A 19,132-nucleotide genomic window follows, 5' to 3' on the forward strand; every position below is an offset into this window, starting at 1 on the left:
CCACCGGATATGGAAATCTATTTTACCCTGCAGGAAGGCAAGGGGGAAGGAGATAGGAGAGGGAAGATAATAGAAGGGATAACAAATTGGGGAAAGGGATAATCAGAAGCAAACACTACTGTGGGAGGACAGGAGAAAATGGAATAAATGAAGGACAGAATAGGACAGAGGGAATTGTGGTTAGTCTTTTACAATATAAATATTATGGAAGTGCTTTGTTTTTTACATATGTATGACCTATATTGAATTGCTTGTTTTCACAATGAGGGTGCATGGGGAGGGAGGGAGAGAATATGGAACTCAAAACTTTAAGAATGAATGTTAAAAATTGTTTTAGCATGCAAATGTAAATTAAGATATACAGACAATGGAGTACAGAAATCTATTTTGCCCTACAGGAAAATAGAGGGGAAGGGGGATGGAAGAAGGGTGGGTAATAGAAGGGAGGACAGACTAAAGGAAGGAGTGGATGGGATGCATGCTGTCCTGACTTGGGGGGTGGGGAGAGATGGGGGAAAAATTTTGAATTCAAATTTTTGTGGAAGTGAATGTTGAGAACTGAAAAATAAATAAATTATATATTTTAATAAAAGAATATTATCTCACTTGGTTCTCACAACAACCTTGTGAGGTAAGTGCTATTATTATCCTTGTTTTACAGATGAAGAAACTGAGGTAAAGAGAAGTGAGGGGACTTACCCAAGGTCACACAGCTAGTAAGAATAAAACATTCACTTTTCAGACATGGCCAATACGTAGATACATTTTGCCTGATTGTGAGTGTCGCAAGGAGTTGAAGGAGGGCAGTGAGAGATAAGGGGAAGAAAGAGACTAGTGATAATGATACCAAAAAAGAAAGAAGAGTGTCAGTGACACAGAAGAGAATATAAGGAAGAAACAAACAGAATAGCTTTGGAACTGTGTTGTTTGTTACATATTTTTTTAAAAAAACAAGCCATTTATAATGAAAATTTTTGAGTTCATATGCAATCCTATTTTTCTGTTCTTGCTATCTAGAAATTTTCATGTTTACTGATGTTTCTCAAGTTCATAAAATAAAGATCTTTTTAAAGGTTACAATTTATAAAACTATATATAGTATATAATATATAGTAAAATATACTTATTGTAAAATTATATTTTTATTAAAAATTATTTTCAATGATGTATGAAGGATCGTTTGAGGAAGGGAGGCTCCTGAATCAGGGAATTAAGTCATGGAGACCAGTTAAAAGAGAACTCAAATAGTCATGAGGTAATGGGAACCTAAAGTACAATAGTAGCCATATGAATCAAGAGAAGGGGATAGATGTTTAAGCAGCAGTAATTTTATTGGAAAATGTTTAACAACTAGTTCTGTGGGGAAAGGGGAAAGCTTGCACATATATATATATATATATATATATATATATATATATATATATATATATGCATGAATTTATTATAAGTATTAATCAAAGGATATGTAATACACAATTTACAAATAATAACATACGCTATTGTTGAGACATTTTCAGGTGCCTTCATGAGTTCATTTGGGGGTTATTTTGGCAAAGATATTGGAGTGGTTTTGCCATTTTCTTCTCCAGCTTATTTTACAGATGAGGAAACTGAGACAAACAGGGCTAATTGACTTGTCCAGGGTCATACAGCTACTAAGTATCTTAGACCAGATTTGACCTCAGGAATATAAGTATTTCTGACTTCTGGCCCAGCCTTCTTTCCACTGTGTCACCTAGCTGCCCTGTAATAGGATATACAATACTCTTTGTTGTAAATTCCATATAGCTAACAGATTCTCACAGAATATTTTTGTTGATTTTTGCCAAACTCATGTGCCCATATTCCAACCTGTGGTTGCAATTCATCCGTAATAGTAACACCACAATCTGCCCTTTCCCAATATACTTAATGTCATTAAATTTAACATGTGATCAACTGTTAAACTATTTCTCACCCCTGTACAAATCATATTCATTAAACTGAAACCTCTTGCAATTTTAGCACTACTGAATGTAATAGTGCTATCTTCCTAGCTTTTTATATAGTTGCACAGACTGGAAGACTGCTTGATTCTACATTGTTACCTACAAAATTCCTAAAATCATTCAAATCAATTTCATGTTTTTCATCAGTTATACATGCTGAAGTTAGTTCATCAAAATGTCAAGTAATTAATTCTAATAAATCAAAATAATCAAAAATGCTTTATCATTGTTTCTCTCTGATAAAAGATGTTAAATTAAGTTTATGTGTTGAATTACATTTTCTAGTAACATATTCCTAGGAAGAGCATTAAATTCATCATTTCTCTTAAAGGAAATTTATCTAAAACTTACCTGACTTAATCAATCTTCAACTTTAAAGTCATGCTCCCCAATACCAATCTTTAAATTTTCCAAGGTTCTTCTAGTGCATTTGATTAATTTTGGGACTTTTTAAATGTTAGTTGATCTTGATTGCAATGCAACTGGAAATAATGAAAATTCTTCAGGTATTTCAATTATTAAACCAGTCTTACAAGAAATCAATATTCAGTGATTTCTCTGCCAAACCAGAAAAAGAAGAATAAGAAAATACATATATGTAATACAGGATATGTAAACCATATAGCACTCACAGCTTATGGACTACATGCTACTTATTTTGATCCCAGTACTCTGCCAATTTTAATCATTTCAATATGAAGTTCTTTAGGTACAATTTTTAGCTCTTAGATTTTTATTAGATTGGTAATAAATTTTATCCAGAAATATTTTTAAATGATTAACTTGTTTTATTTCAAAAACTGAAGTCAAATAATGGCAATCAATGATTTAAAACACTGTCAAATGCTGATTTTAGGAAATTTTTCTTAAAACTTGATTGATACTCCAGCCTTTATTCCCAGGATTATATTGGCATCATCTGAACAAAATCCAATTTCACTTTTGAATATAAAGCCACAATTATTTGAAGACAACAACAATATATTGAAACTATATTCTGCTGTGGTTGACACCAATTCCTTTAAAGCAATAAAAAAACATTATTAGTGCAGGAGCTGATTAAACTGTACAGTGGCTGTGTGAATGGAATGGAATGGGATATCTGAATATCTGAAAAATTAATGATATGTTCTCTTGATCCAATACAAACTGGATGCAAGAGATGTTATTATGGTAGATTTAACAAAACAACAGTAACGGAATGGGTTTGAGGGCTGAAAGAGAATAACGTGTCTAGGATGACTGAGGATATAAAATGGTAATTCCAAGGATAGTGGTATTCTTGATAGGAATAGGGAATTTAGAAGATTGGAGGTTTTGGGAGTAAAGATGAGTTCTGTCTTGAACATGTTCAGTATAAGATCCCTGAGAAGATATTCACTTAGAAACATCCATTAGGAAGCTAGTGATACAAGAAGGGAACTAGATGTATAGAACTGGGAATTTATTTACATAAAAATAACAGAACCCACAGGAGCTGAGGAGATCATGTATGGTTAAAGAAGGAAGAAAAACCAGGACAGAGCTCTGGGGTATAGCAACATTCAAAGTGCAAGGATTCTGATACTGAAAAGGACCCGAAGTAATATCCACATAAGTAGGAGAACCATGAGGAACCTAAATAAAAAAAATTTAAAAAAACAAGAAAGAGAAAATTTCTAGTAGGAGAGGGTAGTCAGGGGCAGCTACATAGTTCAGTACATACAGCATCAGACCTGGAATTAGGAAGGCTTGAGATCAAAAGCAGCCTTAGACACTTACTAGCTGTGTGACCCTGGATAAGTCATATTGCCTCAGTTTGCCTCAGTTTCCTCATCTGTAAAATGGGGATATTAATAGCATCTACCTCCCAGGGTTGTTGTGAGTAACAAATGAGATAATATTTGTGAAGCACTTCGCACAGTGCTGGCACACAATAAGCACTATATGATTACCACTGAACATCTGTATCAAATAGTGTGGAGAGTTCAAGAAGGTTGGCAAATAAGAGATAACTGATGACTCTGGAGAGAGTAGTTTCAGTTGAGGATGAGGTTGGAAGCCAAAACGCAAGGAGTTGAGAAGTGAGAGAAAAAGAAAAATGGAGATAATGAGCATAGAGAGCTTTCTCTAAGAGTTTGGCTATGAACAGGAAAAGAGATATAGGACTCTAAAAGATAGCAGGGTCAAATAAATTATAGGATGAGGGCAATCTGGGAATGTCTGTAAGTAGCTGGGAAGGAGTCAGGGAATAAGGAAAATATGGAAGAAAGACAGAAGGAATAGTCAAAGAGGAAGGCTCCCAGAAGAGACAGTGGGGGCATAAGTAAAAGGGCTGGTGTTTGCAAGAAGACATCTTCCTCCAAGATTCATGCAAAGAGGATAGAATGAGAAGCGATACAGAAGCAACTGGGAATAGTGAGTGAGGGACGAGGGAGAATCTGAGAAGGGTTGCCTTAATTTTTTCAGTGAAACAGCTGGCAAAATCTTCTACTAAGAAGGGAGAAGAGTTGATATATTTAACCTAGGAAAACAGATAGTTTGGAACAGAAGCTGAGGCAACAGGACAGTCAGTGAGGGGTAAAAGGATAAGCATGCAGTGAAGGTCCAGATGAGATTACATAACAAACTTTTGGGGGATCCAGTCAACTTCTTCCATGTACATTCATATACATGTGGGAGTAAATAAAGGGAATGGTGGGAGTAATCAAGTCCTGAGATTTGGAAGTTAAGTGATGATAGGGCAAGGGACCCAAAAGTAAAAGACAGCGTAATGTCAAACTGATTGACTACAGAATCAAGATTGCAAAGGGAGGAAATTAAGGCCAGAGTGGAGGTAATGGTCTGGGCAAGCAGGGAAGGATGAAGCGACTCAAGTTTTGATAAGGATGAAGAATAGGATGAGAAGGTAGACATGAAAGAACTAGAATTTCAAGTCAGATAAAGAGATAACATAATTATGAGTATGGAACACTTGTAGATGATAATAATAAGGATCTGACCATCCCTGTCAGTGGCTGAAGAGAAGTGCAAGATCACAGAAGAATCTCAGTGTTGGAGGAAACCACATCACCTCTCCATCCCCTCTACAATATCTCTAAAGATGGTCATCAGTCAACCTTTGTTTCAAAGATTTCAAGCACCCCAATCTCCCTATTCCACCATTAGACAGCTTCAATCATTAGGAAAAGGTTTCCTTCAAGTCTAATTTTGCTTTATTGCTACCACTTCCCATTATTTCCACTTTTGGCTTCTGGAGTTAAGCAGAACAATCTAAACCAGGCAATCCTTCAAATACTTGAAAATAGCTCTCATGTTTCTCCTAAATCTCCTCTTCTCTCATGAAATATCCCTAGTTCCATCTATCAATGCTCATATGGCTGTTCTCTGCTTACACACTAGCTTATCAATGTCCTTCCTGAAATGTAGTGTCCAGAACTGAATACAATACTGCAGATATGGTCTGACTATGACAAAATACTGTGGTATTATCGCCTTATTCTTGGAAGCTATGCCCCCCTTAATGAACCCTACGATTGTATTAATTTTTTTGGCTACCATTTTACACTGCTGGTTCATGAGTTTGTACACAATTATGCCCAAATCTCTTTTCAGATGAATACCAGTCCAGCAACATCTCCCCCATTTTATATTAGTGAAGCTAATTTCTGAATCCAAATCTAAAACATTACCTTCATGCTTATTAATATTCATTTTATTTGTGCCCACAATTTTTGACTCCAAATTTTATATTCTTTCTACTACTGCACACTGACTCCTGGCAAAACAACTTATCACTGTTACACAATTAATTTCCCTAACTCCCAGAACTGTGCTTTCTACTCTAACATTTTTAAGTTGAAAAAAATTGGACTTCACAGAGAGATTAAATGATAAGTAACTTGCCTGTGCTCACATGCCTAGTTGATGATAAAGAAAGTTCTAGAACTGAGCTTTTCTTAGGCCTAAACCTGTATTTCTTTATCCTAAGGTCATACATCACTGCTCCTTTATGTTGGGTCATTCCTATACCCAGAGGGTAGAATACTGGATTGTGAGTGGCATGTGGGATGACTCTATCTAGCTCTAGCAGCCCCTACACACAAGATAAGATAAAGAGTTAATGACAATGATATGGCCACAAGTCTTACAGAAGTTATAAAAGAAAAGAGGTCTAAGAGCACACTAGCAAGAAGAACAGATCTATCTATGAGAGTAGGAAAATGTACAAAACTGGATATTTCACAAGCTTAGCTGGCATGACTTCAGCAAATGGGGATTTTGACATAAAAGAAACAAGGGAATTAAAACCCAACACATATTGGAGGATATAAAGTTGGAACTAGGGATAGAGATAGGGAGAAAATAAGAAATGTGGTTACTTCTAGCTTTCTATTTTTTTCTTCTATGATGGCTGTGGGAGAAGGGAAGGCCAGGAAAAGCAAAAGAAAATATAAGCCTCTTCTATCAAAGAATGAATCCAAAAAGAGGCCCCAATCAAGAAAAGAAGATTCTTTTGAGGATCCACTTCTCAAGAAACAAGAACAGTTGCTCATCAAGAAAGGATATGGTAACAACTCTAACTATTAATTGAACTGTTTAATTAATTATGACTTAGTTGAACAACATAGCATCTTTTATTCATTAAAATTCCTTATTCTTTGAAGTAAGGAATGTTATGGACTGAGCAGAGAAATATAAAGTGTTCTCCTTGAGATCAGTGACCAGGTATTGTTTATCTTTGCATCTTCCCCAGACCTTAGTATAAATGAATGCAAATCATTTGTTACATACCTATTATATGACTGGCACTGTACTAAACAGTGAACATACAAACATCAAAGTGACACAGTCTGTGCCCTCAAGGAGACTATATTCTAACAGGAGGAGGTGATACATATAGGTGAATGGTGGCCAGGAAAGGGAGTTTGTATCTTCAGAGTCACAGGAATGGTGAGTGGAGCCACAGGATAATCAATTGTCACACCATTCCCCAAAGCAATGGTAATGATCTTACTGTTGTTCCTAGAGGCAAAAAGTAGAAAACAGTAAAAGGGAGGAGAGTAACACAGGCAGTGACAGGGCTAAAGCAAGAAGTCCTAAAATATCCAGAATGGGGCACTGATATCAAAAGAAAATAATACATATTGGATCTCTAAGAATAATATAATATTCTATGTTATTATACTGTAATATAATAATATAGAATAATAAAATAATAAAATAATAACTGGATCTCTAAGACTTAGGCAATTAAAGAGACTGTGGACAATCTAAGGTCATGCTATCCTAACACCCTACAAATATACAGCAATATTTTGATTACTATGTGAAACAATATCCATAAAGTACAGGGACACTGGCAAGAATGTGGCAGTGTTATTATATGACAACAGTCCACAGAAGCAGCTCTGAAAGGAGGAAAAGCCCACTGACATTTCTATTAAAAAGGGCTGATAAATGAGTTCATCATGTGGGATCCTCAGGTGGAGCTTGCCTCCCTTCCATGCCCTTTCCAATGCTCTCTAACAGGTTTAAAGAGAGTTTTTGGGTTTTTTTTTTTTACCGTGAGTTTGGATAACACATTGTTGGCATGCATACCTCTCCAAAAGGAAGAATTATGCTTTCTACAAGGCAAGAGTATTATGTATTACAAGAAATATTACATGTGCATCATAAGGGTAGGGGAAGATTGAAAAGATCCTTTAACATTAGCAAAATGTTCCTGAATAATGATATTAACTTGTACATAGGCTAACACTCAATATAATAACAGAAGACATCTTCCAAAATTCCTCTAGAACAGAGATTAGCAACTTCTCTTGACATGACTGTCTTAGAAAAGGAAAGAAAAGGATGGTCATAGGACAATAATAGCTAGCATTTATGTTAAATAACATTTAATCCTCATAGCCACCCTATAGCTAAGTAATATTTTCCACATTTGAGAGATCAGGAAACTAAGCTGAAAGAGGTTAAGTGATTTGCTCATGGTCACAAAGCTAGTAAGTATTTGAGGCAGTATTCAGGTCTTTCTAACTCCAAGGCCAGCATTCTATCTACTGCAGCATCATAGATGTGGAGCTGAAAAAGACCTTGGAAATCACTGCTCATGATTCTCTTGAGTAGAAAATGTAAGAGGAACCTTAAGGTGCCTACAAGTAGTAATTTCTTTAAAAATCAAAAAGACTTAATTAAAACAAAAAAATCTCCACATTTCTGGAAATTTCAGTTCATTTTGTTCTAATGCTCAGTTTCACAAGTTAGGAACTAAGGAGGCAACAAACGAGATGACATGGAAAGAGTAATAAATTTGGAGACAGAGGATCTAGGTTTCAAATTAGTTTTGCCAGCATCACTTAACTTCTACCTACTCTAATAATAGCACTTACCTATTAGTTGTTGTAAGGACCAAATAAAATATTTGTAAGGCACTTATTGTTATTGTTGCTATTATCACTATTATTAGCTATATCACTTAATTTCTCTGGGTTTTGCTTTCCTCATCTATATGTAGCACCCATGAATACATAGTCCCCTTCACTCTCTGGGTCTCCAAAATAGCTATTGTAGGCTCAGGGTATCTGACATCTAAGGTCTGACATCCCCTCAAAATGACACTACGGGAGCCCCCTGTCTACTTTTCTCTAGTCAATCATTATTTCAAAACAAAGACATTTAATGAAAAAGTATAGTAAGATTTACAATAGAATATTCCCTCTCATAAACATTTAGCACACTTACACACACAAAACACACCATTGGTGAGGAGATTGAGCACATATAGAGATTGTACATGTGGCAAGCACACAAGAATATGTAAGGAGAGGCAACTCACATTTCTACAGTTTTAGAATGATCACACTGCTCTTACTAGGCCCTACATCTCTGAAGAGGCTGTGATGGCAAGCAAAATATGATCTTTTGCTGCTTTTATTTTAATATAAAGTACCTCTGACTGAATAATGTGATTAAAGAAGATCTTCCTCACCCATTAATGGGCCTGGGAAGATTTGTAGGAAGGCCCACACCTTTTGTTAATGATGGACTGGTTCTCAAGAGTTGTGATGCCTTCTGGTTCTGAAAAGTGTATAAAGACTCTGAGGTGAGGTTTTATTTTGGGGCTTAGTTTTTGGAAGAAGCTTTGTGTGCCAGATGAGACTCTAGGAAGCTGCTATGAGGGCTTTGAAAACCCAGATGTTGGTGCTTCCCTCTCTGGTAACTATGTAAATGGTCAAGTAGTTGCATCCATCTGCTAATTTGTGATGTATGTATTTCTTACAGTCAGACAGTTTGGAAGTACTGTCTGTTGATCTTTATTTTTCTGTATTTTCTCTGAAGTTCAGGTGTTGACTTTTCCCCTTGAACTAAATGAATGATACATGTGCTTGATTAAAGTGATTGTTGACGCCTCAAAAGTTGCTTTCCTTTTAGAAATGCAGATCTAATAACCTGCACAGCAGGGCCCCATGTATGTCGAGGTACTTACTATTACAGTCTGATGCCTGTCCTTTGTTGGGCCTTCAGTCTAACATTAGAGTCCACGGCTTAGAATTTAGCCTGGTAAAGGCAGGCTGATAACTACTTCTTTAATCAGACATAGTGTCCCCAGGTTATCTGGGCCAGAAATCAATGTCTTGTATTAAAACTAACTTTATATTAGGTAGATAACTAGATAGTATAGGGTTAGCTACTCTAAATAATGTTACTAGCTACATCCATATAATGCTTGCTTTACAAATATTATCTCATCTGATCTTCACAACAATCCTAGAAGATAGTGCTATTATTATCCCCACTTTACAACTGGAGAAACTGAAGTAAACAGAAGTTAAAGTGACTTACTCAGGGTCACAGAGACTTAGAGAAGTGGGATACGAAATCAGGTCTCCAGCCCTAGCACTCTATCCACTGTACCAGCAGTCTCTCTGGCTCTGCAACAAATGAATTTGTAGACCCTATCTAGTGTGGCCCAGAAGAGTCAGAAAAGCCAAGAATGGCCCCCACAACACTCTGGAGTGCTGCCCAAACTAGGTTAAAATATGTTCCCATTTGATTTTTAAGTGTTAGTATATGAATTTTTTAAAAATAAACATAACATGTATGGTTTTCTAAATCAATATGAAGTCCATAATCCACAGGTATGTAGTGCGAGTTTGACACCAATAGTGTAGAGAACTTGGAGTTCAAAAGCCTCAGTCACTTATTGCTTTGAAGGTTCCCAGCAATTCACATAGCCTCTCTAAATTGGTTTCAGCTTCCCCCTCTGTAAAACTGGAGGCTGTATTTGAAGACTACTAAGATCCACGCTAGATCTATGATGCACCTCCATGACTCTACAATGGATTCTGAGGGCCCTCCCAGCTCTGAACTGATGATCCTACAGACCTGAGCCAAGTCGCAGTGTTCTCCGCCTGCCTGACCTACAACCTCTCAGCACCAAAGCCTGATTACTTCCAAGAAAAGAAAGCCCTGTCACCCTACAAGTAAAGTGGGGGGCGCTATGCATTATCTTTGAGGCCACTTCCAGTCTATGCAGTGACACTACTACACTTTTTAAAAATCCTAGCATTCCTGGGAGGTGGTTAGGCTTATTTGTTTATACCTGGGGGCAGATTAGGTCATGTTTTCTTAACACCTAGGGAGAGGGGAGTTTTTAATCTGGGAAGTCATGAAACTACGGTGGAGGGGGGCACTGGGAGGAAAAACTACGGCCACAGTGGGGTCCTCGGGCCGAGAGGGCCCTGAGGGTCAGGGGAGACGAGAGGGTCCGGCAGGGGAGAGCCCCGGATCATCCACAAGCCCTAGCCCCATCTGGGTCCAGGCGCCGGCCGAGCCATGGCACCAACGACACCCATCAAGTGCGAGGGGAACCCTCGGAACTCGCGGAGCCCCGCCTCACCTCTGGCCCAGGAGGGCAGCGTCAAAGGGCACTCGGGCCCCTGTCTCACCGCAAGGCCCCGCGGCCTGGCCTGGCCGGCGCTAACTGGCCCTCCGAGGCCAGCCCCTCCAACTCAGTCCCCCGTATCTTTTGCAAACTGACTTTTAAAAACTTTATGGCGGCTACGAAGCACCTGGCAGGCCCAAGATTCAGATCCCAAACAAGTCACCACTCAGAAAAACCCTAGGGCGGGGGGAACGGAGGAGGGAATGAGGGCCTTCTCTCAGAACTGCGCAAGCGCCAAAGCACACCGCCATCCAGGGCATGCGCAGTCGAGTCTTCTGAGGTTTTTGCCCTCCACCTCCCTACCATCAATTGGGCATGCGCAGCTCCAAATCATTTCCACTGTCCCCACTCGACCCGCCTGAGTCAAACTGTTTCCATAAGGAGGCAACTAAGTAAAAATGCGAGGAAGTGTGTCCTGTGGCTTTTTGACCTGCTTTTAGAGTCAGAGGATTTCCCCTGTAACAAAATCAAAATTCAAATCAACTGGCATTTATTAAGTTGTGCCAGGCACCAAGCATACAGACAGTAACAAGCCCCTGCCACAGTGAAGCTCAGGGTCTAAGGAGGGAGACAATGTGCAGACAGCTACATAGAAACAAGACCCCCGCAGGATGACTTAGAGATGACCCACTGAGGAAAGGCGCCCACATTAAGGAGGCTAGGGAAGACTTCCTGCAGAAGGTGCTGTTTTAGATGAGATCTGAAGAAATAGTTAAACAAAACATGCAGCCTTGCATGCTCCTTTTCCTATCTTAAACCAGTCTGTGGCTCCCTCTTCAGTTCTGTCACTTCTTGACTCATGTAGAGGTTCCTCAGGAGACAAGTAAGAAAACCTGGCACTCCCATCTCTGAGAATTTGCCACGTTTTCTTGGAATCTACACAAAGGCTTTAAGTGTAGTCAATGAAGCAGGAGTGAATGGTTTTCTGGAGCTCCCTTGATTTCTCCATAGTCCCGTGAATGTTGGCAATTTGGTCTCTAGTTCCTCTGCCTCTTCAAAAAACCAACTTGCTCTTCTGGTAATTCTGGGTTAACATATTGCTCAAGCTTAGCTTGCAGAATCTTAACCATACCCTTGTTGGTGTGGGAAATGAGCACATTTTTTCAGTAATTTGAGAGCATTCCTTGGCACTGTCTTTCTTTAGGGTTGGGACATAAACTGATCTTTTTCAATTCGGTGGCCACTACTGAATTTTCCAAATTTGCTGGCGTATTGAGTGCAGTACTTTAATGGCATCCTGTTTTAGGATTTTTTAGTAGCTCAGCTGGAATTCCATAACCTCCACTAGCTTTATTGTTAGCTAGGCTTCCTAAGACCTATTTGAGATCATTCTCCAGGATGTATGGTTCTAGATCAGTAACCACACCACTGTAGTTATCAGTGACATTAAGATCTTTCTTGTGTAGTTCTTTTTGTGTTTTCTGGTCCCTTCTTCTTAATCTCTTCTACTTCTGTTAAGTCCCTACCATTTTTGCCTTTTATTATGCCCATTTTTGTATGAAATATTTCCTTGAGATCTCTCCTCTTTCCCATTCTGTTGTTTTCTTCTATTTCTTTGCAATGCTCATTTAAGAAAACTTTCTTATTCCTCCTAACTCTTCTCTGGAATTCTGCATTCAATTGGGTATATCTTTCTCATTCTTCTTTACCTTTTGCTTTCCTTCTTTCCTCAACCATTTTGTAAAGCCTCATTAGACAACCATTTGGCTTTCTTGCTCTTCTTTTTTCTTTAAAATGCTTTTTGTTGCTACCTCCTGTGCAATACTGAGAACCTCTGTCCATAGTTCTACAGGTACTCTATCTACCAGATCTAATCTCTTAAATCTACTCATCAATTGTACTTCATATTCATAAGGGATGTTCCATATCTAATCCCTTAAATCTATTCATCACCTCCACTTCATATTCATAAAGATCATTGTTTAGGTCATACCTACATGGTCTGAATGTTTTTCCTACTTTCTTCAATTTAAGTCTGAATTTTGCAAAAAGAAGCTCATGATTTGAGCCACAGTCATCTCCAAATCCAGTTTTAACTGACTATATAGAGCAGGGCTTCTTAAACTTTTTCCACTGGAGACTCCTTTTTGTCTTCCTAACAGCATTTTCCCACAGCACAACCTAAGGGCATGCACACAGCAAACAGTGCATGCTTTGGGTTCAGAACCAAATGCCTGATGCTACATGGGCAAGCACTGCCAGAAACACCTCATATTCATTACATGTTTGATTTTTAATTAATTTTGATCATTGCATGTTCAGAAACCTTTGCTGTTGCCAATTTTTTTTGCAATCCATACAAGGTCTTGATCCAAAGATTAAGAAGTTCTGGAAAGAGCTTCTCCACCCTTGGTTGCAAAGTATATAATCAGTCTGATTTTGATACTAACCATCTGGTGATGTCCATGTGTAGAGTCACCTTTGGGGTTGTTGAAAAAGTGTTTACTATGACCAGTGAGTTATCTTGACAAAATTTTATTAGTCTCCGCCCTGTTTCATTTTGTACTCCAAGGCCAAACTCGTCTGCTATTCCAATTATCTTTTGATTTCCTACTTTATCATTCCAATTCCCTATAATGAATGTGTATATGTTATATCTTTTTACATGCTGTTTTCTAGAAGATGTAGTTCTTCATAGAACTGATCAACTTTGCACTCTTCAGTATCAGTGATTGGATCATAGATTTGTATTAGTGTGATGTTGAACAGTTTGTCTTGGATTGGAGCAGATATTCAGTAATTTTTGAGATGTACCCCAGTACTGCTTTTTTACGCTTTTATTGACTATGAGGGATCCTCCATTTCTTCTAAGGGATTCTTGCCCACAATAATATATATAGTGGTCACCTGAATGAAATTCACTCATTCCCATTCATTTAAGTTCACTGATACCAAAATGTCAATGTTTAAGCTTTCCATCTCCTATCTGACCACATCCTTAGTTCATAGATCTTACATTCCAGGTTACCATGCAATATTGATCTTTACAGCATCGTACCTTCCTTTGGTCACCACACACATCTGAAGCTGCACTTCCTTTTGGCTTTGGTCCAACCACTTCATTAATACTGAAGCTACCTGTAGTTGTCCTCTACTCTTCCCCAGTAATATACTGGACACCTTCTGACCTGAGGGGCTCATTTTCCAATGTCATATTTTATCATTTTAGTACTGTCCATAGTGTTTTCTTGGCAAAGACACTGAAATGGCTTGGCGTTTCCTTCTTCAGTGGATCTTCTTTTGTCAGAACTCTCCATTATGACCTATCTTGGGTAACCCTGTACAGTATAGTTTATGAGTTTTGTTTCATTCAAACCCCTCCACCATCATGACAAGGCAATAATCCTAGAAGGCAGTGGGAAGGGTGGGAGGGGGCCAACAATAATAGCACGTATCTCCTACCTAATATCAGCACATACCTTCTTCCCAGAAAAGAAACAAACCTTTTTTAAGTGGCTATGTACCATTGTGCACATAATAGGCATATAATAAATGCTTATTTCCTTCCTTTCTTTCAAGAGATAACATATGCCAAGTGCTTTACAAACATACATGCAAGCTATTATTGTTATCCTGCATTTGAAGTAAACTTTTCCTTTTCATATCCTTATTTAATAACCTAAAGGACTCTGCTACTAATCTCAACATACAAAAATCAAGCTAAACATTTAGCCTTTAGACTGAAAAGATGGATTCTCCTGAAAGAGGGCATGATAATTCTCTTTAGAAGAATTAAGCATGAAAAGCATTCTTGTCATATCTTGTGGGAAGCTGAAAGTGATTATTCTTTTATAAAAATTACAATTTAACTGTACCAAATACTACTGTTTTGTTTGCAAATGGGACAGCAGAGGCAGGGGGATAAAACTACATTAAAAAACCCTTGCCTCAAAAAAAAGGCCTGATTCCAGGAAAGAAAAATGTGGTAAACCACATGCTGGTTGCTTCTGAAAATATGTTTTACCACTAAACTTGGTTTAGTCAAAAAATTTGTTAATATGATGACTCAAAATAGTATAGATTTTCTTTATCCGACATAAATTTCCAGGAATCAGTGAGGCTAAAATAAAAGAGCAGGTATTTGTAGTTCCTCAAGTAGGGGTGGTGATGAAAGAGGGACACTTTGAAAAATAGGGGAATAAAACTGAAGAAACTGCATTTAAATCATCTTTAAAAAGAAAAAACTTTTTGAGAAGCTTTAAGAAATTGTCAGTTATCTCAAAGCTTATAAAGTTATACAGTGTAATGTCATTCAAAATTCATTTCTTGGACTCACATTTTGTCTTCTTCCTGGAAAAACTAAGAGTTCTTATGAATAAGTGCAAGGAATGCTTGCATCAGGCAATCTCAGCAATGAAAAAGCAATATCAGGGCAATAGAATATAGGCACCACTGATGACTGCTATTCTATGCTGGATAAAGATGTTCCACTGAAAAATAACAATAGGAAATCATCAGTAGCTACATTTTAGATGAATTTGACTAAAATGGTTTAGAAAAAATTATATATAAAACTGTGATTCTTCTGAAAATAATGGGATAATAGATAAAAATCTGAAGCCACACTTGAAATCAGCCCCAAAATACTATAGGTTCATCTATTTAATAAACTTAACCAAAAAATAGCTTTTTCATTGTTCAGTGTTATAATCTATACATAAGGGGTTAGAGTCAGTCATCCTGACCTATGTCTTGCCAGTGGATTCAAATGAGGAAGAGAGAGTGAAGCTGATGACTTTGCACTGCTCTGTCTCACTTAAATCTACTTCACTTGCAAGTCAAGATATCACCCTCCTGATGTCATTAGCCCTCCTAGGGAAGGAAGGATGAATGACAACAACCTCTATGCATAGTCAGCCATAATATCTCTCCTGAACTCCAATCCTCTATCACCAACCACCTACTGAACATCTCATCTCAATGCCCTGTAAACACTGCAAGTTCAACATGTTCATTATCTTTCTCCATGAACGTATTCCTCTTTCTAACTTCCTATTTTTGTTGGAATTATTATAATCCTTTCATTCACCCAAGTTGCAAACTCATGGTCAACTGTGATTGTTCCCTCTCCCTCACCCCTGGTATCTAAACAGTTGCCACTTTCTCCTTCATAACACTTCCATTGCCTCTCCTCTCCTCTTCACTCACATGGCCACCACCCCAGTTCAGATTCTCCATCTCCTCTATCATTGCTCTGTTGTTAACAGCCTTTTAACTCTCTCCTCCTCTTCAAACTATCCTCTTTCTACACAACTATTAATACACTCTTCCTAAAACAATTCTGATCATGTATCCCCCCTGTTCAAAATCCTTCAATGATTTCCAGTTGCCCCTAATTTAAAATGCAATTTCCAAAATCTGACATTTAAAGCCTTTCACATTCTTACTCCAACCTACCTTTCCAGACTACTTTCATATTACTCCCCTCAGGTATCCTACATTCCAGCCAAACTGCCCTACCTGATCCTCACAGAAGCATCCTCCCACCTCCATGTCTTCCCATAAGTTGTGTCTCATTCACACTCTCCTCACTTTCAACTAAACTTCCTTCAAAGCTCAGCTCAGGTGCTACATTAACCTATCTTGATATCCAGAGTTGTTAGTCTTCCCTCAGTTTTCAATTTATCTTGTATTTCCTGTTTTCATTCAGGTTCTACTTTTCAGTCAAATGTATATTCCTTAAGGGCAGGAACTAACTACCTTTTGGTTTTGTAGACACAGAACCTTGTACTGTGCATTTCCAATTGTTGTGTCTTAATAAATGTCTGATTACTACATATGATTCTACACAGAACTTCCATGATCTGTGAACTCTTAATTGGATTAAGGTATAATTCAGATACATTTCTTCAAGAACCTGTCATTTTGTTGGGGTGGGCACTCCCTATTCTGACAAAAATTCATGCCCCTTTGTAATATGGTAGGTGGTCTTCAGAAGTTCCTGCAGTTTAAAATGGCATCAACTTGGTGAAAGGCACAGACTAGCTTTCAGAAAGCAGATTCAATTCACCTCCCAGCTCTTCCATCTTGGTAAATGCTACCAGAGTTTGTGTTCTGTTAGTTTTTGAAGATATATATAAACAGAACATAGTGATCAGATCAGATCAGACTCAGTATCCTCCCTGGAAGGCAGATCGTGTTACCATTTTTATGTAAGTATATTAGGTATATAGTAGATATCATTATAGTAGATATCATTTTCATGCTTATTAGATATAATTTTCACCAAAGTCTATTTATCAAAACTTGGATAGGTGGGCCACAAAAAAACAACACTCAGGACCATTTCCACTTGACCATGCTAAAAGTTAATTAAAATTCCACTTCAATCTAAGCACAAATAAGTTGCCAGTGATAAATATATTGTATATTATGTATATGATACATATACATACATGCATGTATATATATATATATGTATACATACGTGTGTATATATACACATTAAGTATATGCTTTTTGTTGCTGTTCAGTCATTTCAGTTGTGTTGAACTCTTCATGATGCCATTTGGGGTTTTCTTGGCAGAAATAACTGGAGTGGTTTGTCATTTCCTTCTCCAGATCATTTTACAGATGAGAAAACTGAGGCCAACAGGGTTATATGACTTATTCAGGGTCACAAAGCTAGTAAGTATCAGAGGCCAAATTGGAACTCAGGAAGATGATCAATCCACTACACCACCAAGCTACCCTTCATGTATATACATATATACACAAACATATAAGCATGTGAATATATATATGTATACAATGTATACATATATTTCATTTAGTATCTTTAAAACAAAAACCATTGACCAATTATATTTCAACTTGGTCACTGTCTCAGACTATTAGGTTCTTGGGACACTGTGGGGCTAAAAGAAAGAAAAGAGAGGCTATGGTAGGAACAATATCCTACCTAACCTCTGCCCCCATGGAAGTCAAGTTAATTTTTCCTTAAAAAAAATTCCTTTAAAAAAATCAATTTTTCTCTGATGGGTTCAAGGAATTAAAGGCTTCCATTTTAGAACTCAACATAAATTACAAGAGGCCTGGCCCACTACAGAAGAGAGGCAAGACCTGTGCTTATTGCAGATTTCTTACTTGTTTCCTACTCTTAAGAATGTGGGGACTAAACTGACTAAGTGGGAGTGGAAGTGGGGTGGGAAGGATTATTTAGGAAGGTTAGAAAAGTACCCTCAGGACACTTGTATATAAATTGTTGATAAGGGATATTGGCCTGGGAGCTTTGAGTTTGGAAGTACTTCATAGTATCATAGGTGGCTAAGTAGACAGAGCACTGGGCCTAACGTCTGGAAGACTCATCTTCCTGAGTTCATATTTGGGCCTCAGACACTTATTAGCCTCATGATCCTGGGAGAGTCACTTAACCCTGTTGGCCTCAGTTTTCTCATCTGTAAAATGATCTGGAGAAGGAAATGGTAAACCACTCCAAGAAAGTCTCAAAACTGGCCATGACTGAACAACAATCATCGAGTAAAAATTCCTCAGTTTAAGAAATGAAGAAAGTAAAACCCAAAGAGATGAAGGAACTTAAAGAAGATCTCATGTAAGTAGCAGAACCAAGATTTGAAACTAGATGCTCTGAATCCAAATTCAGTGTTCTTTTCCATTATACCACCCTATAGATTCTGTTCTCTGCAATTTGCCTGAAGGAGGAGGCTTTCTTATGAAGAGGAGCTCTGGGGTCTCCTAGAACAGGCTATAGGTGACACATAATTTTTCCAAGTTGCATAAAGTTGTTATAAATTGGATTCCAAGCTATATTTGTTTGTTTAATTTAGTGCTGAGTACAAATTTGATGAAAGTATTGCATAATGGAGAAAAATTTGATCTTAGATGCAGTAAGACTGCATAGACATAGAGGGAGTTTCCTCATCTGGGAGTTCTCTATATAACTGAAATCACAAACCCAGTCCTTCACCATCTCCCTATTGTTGTCTTAAAAAAAAAAACAAAAACTCCAGGGAAGTCAAATCTGTCGAAAACAAAAGTGTACTATATTTAAAACTCTATGGTAGAAGCTATGGGGATGCCAAAAAGAAAACACTCAGCCTCTATGATTTGGATTCTGCAATATTTTGTACATTTTCATGATTTCACACCAGAATTGGGAAGACTATTTGATAAAATTTTTATGAATGATATCTACCAATTTGATACAGAAAAATGCAACAAGATTTTCTCTGAAATCAAGCCCAAGTCTGCCTCTTTG

General features: G+C 37.7%; 1 long non-coding RNA gene across 3 annotated transcripts in view; it reads right to left on the reverse strand.

The window, feature by feature from the left end:
* Window positions 1-11,157, reverse strand: part of LOC140520515 (uncharacterized) — a 98,098-nt gene extending 86,941 nt beyond the window's left edge. Inside the window, exons 1-3 of one of the 3 annotated variants that reach the window (XR_011972542.1) lie at window positions 10,870-11,157; window positions 6,762-6,992; window positions 2,340-2,546 (exon numbers count right to left, since the gene is read on the reverse strand). This is a non-coding gene — a long non-coding RNA (uncharacterized lncRNA). The remainder of the gene's footprint in view (window positions 1-2,339; window positions 2,547-6,761; window positions 6,993-10,869) is intronic. The other 2 variants (XR_011972541.1, XR_011972543.1) reach the window with 2 other exon arrangements.
* Window positions 11,158-19,132: the final 7,975 nt, after the last annotated feature.

This window comes from Notamacropus eugenii, chromosome 1 (genome assembly GCF_028372415.1).
Source record: "Notamacropus eugenii isolate mMacEug1 chromosome 1, mMacEug1.pri_v2, whole genome shotgun sequence".
NCBI lineage: Eukaryota > Metazoa > Chordata > Mammalia > Diprotodontia > Macropodidae > Notamacropus > Notamacropus eugenii.